Raw genomic sequence first — 2,212 nt, 5'->3', positions numbered from 1 at the left:
CAATGGGGTCGAGTCGGGTTTCCGACTATTGTTTCATGATGAGAAATCATATATAAGCATGTTGGCTAAGTTTCATTTTAATCGGAGTTACGAGTAAGCGGGGGTGAAACTGTGAAATCACAAGGTGAGTTTGGTCATGGACTTTCTCTGCACAGGAGCGGCGCACCAAGACCAGGTGCGGCGCTCTTGAGGACCCAGAAGCGACGCTCTTATCTCTAGAAGCGGCGTTCCTGGCACCTGATGAAAAACTCCACAAAAGATTGACCAGGAGCGGCACTTTTAATACAAAAGCAGCGCTCCTGTACCTGGGAAAATGCTGTTGCTGAATTTTGTTATGTGCACGAACCAAACTTCGTTCAAACCCAAATTATGAATTGAAAACACTCAAAACGCATACCATACGTCGTTGGAAAGGTATTTTAACAAGGAATACAACTAAACACATATCATCAATCAAATCCATCATTTAAAATAACCAAAACCTCGTCGAATGATCGTTAAAAGTTCATCATTAAAGTTTCAAGTTCATAAAATGCATTTCATGATTCGGGAATCCAATTTACACATACGATAAGATGTTTCGAAGGTAATTAAACATACATTGCAACTAAACACTTACCAACAACATATTGAAGTATTCAATGCATCAAAAATTCGTAATTCAGCCTATCAAACCCTAATCAAAAATCACAAAATCATTAATCATGTTAATGAAGTTTTTCCAAGTCAACCTACATACCAAAATGTAGGTAATGATGCTAGTAACACATTTAATACATGAACTCTAACATAACAATAACATTTAATCAACCAAAACTCAAGATTAAACACACCCATTTCAAGTGTTCATGCTAGTTACTCAAAATAACAAAATTGAGCAAACCAATCACATATTCATGTTAGACTCGAGCCATAGACACTAACTAACATACTTTCAAGTTTAAAGGTCTAATTTATGAAATATAGAGATTTTGAAAAACTTACCCCAAACTATGAAATTGGTACTAAAATGTAGATGATGAAGAGAGGATTCCAAAAGTACAATTTGTTTTGATGTTTGCTTCCTTGAAATGATTTAGATGATGATTTAGTGATGGAGATGAAAAAGATGCAAGATTGGAAGTAATACTTGAAAGAAAATGGAAAAGAAAAAAAAGAAGAAATGAAATGAATGGTGGGAGATGGAGTTGATTAGTTGACCTAGTCAACTAGTTTGCCCACTTGGCAACTTTAATTCCTCGAGTTTAAAAGCGGGTGCGTGAATTAACCAAACGAATTATTTTAAATACTCGAGAGTAAATGGGAGATGTTATAATTAAATAACAGAAATATTGAAAACAGTAAATTTACGAAAGGTACGAATTTAGGTAATGAACGAAAAAATGCGGGTTATTACAATTAATACGTGCCACTAAAGTAGTATCAGTTGGCGGTGCAAGATTTTTGGTTTCAGATTATGCTGAAATTCCTAAGATCTCCCTAAAAGAGAACAAGGAGCAAGACTCCCGAAAAGGTGTCTTGCCATTGGAGTTTGTCTAGATGACAAAAACGATAATTTATTCACTTTTATGTTGTTTTTAAACGTTTTGAATTTCTATCATATTTTTTTAAAGCATGACTTAGCATGGAATAAATAGTTTTAAGACCTGTTATTTCTATCACATTGTAATTATGTATAACGTATATAATTTTAAAAGTAATATCACTTCAATTAGTACAAATTTTAACTCATTAATATGCGCCACAAAATGTAGTATCATATGACGGCGCATGATTTTCGGTTTCAGATTGTGCTGAAATTTCTAAGATCACCCTAAAAGAGAACAAGGACAAGACTCCCTAAAGGTGTCTTGCCATTAGAGTTCATTTAGATGACGAAAATAATATTTTATTCATTTTAATGTTGTTATTAAACGTTTTGGATTTGTATCATATTATTATTTTTGTTAAAACATGAATTAGCATGGTATAAATAGTTTCAAAGCCTATTATTTCTCTTATATTGTAATTATGCATAACGCATACAATTTTGAAACTAATATCATTTCCCTAAGTACATATGTTAACACATTAATATGTGCCGCAAAATGTACTATCATTTGGCGGCGCTTGATTTTCGGATTCAGGTTCTGATAAAATTCCTAAGATCACTATAAAAGAGAACAAGGAGCAAGATTCTCTGAAGGTGTCTTGCCATTAGAGTTCGTCTAGA

This window comes from Rutidosis leptorrhynchoides, chromosome 2, assembly GCF_046630445.1.
Source record: "Rutidosis leptorrhynchoides isolate AG116_Rl617_1_P2 chromosome 2, CSIRO_AGI_Rlap_v1, whole genome shotgun sequence".
Classification (NCBI taxonomy): domain Eukaryota; kingdom Viridiplantae; phylum Streptophyta; class Magnoliopsida; order Asterales; family Asteraceae; genus Rutidosis; species Rutidosis leptorrhynchoides.
This window is presented reverse-complemented; position numbering follows the sequence as displayed.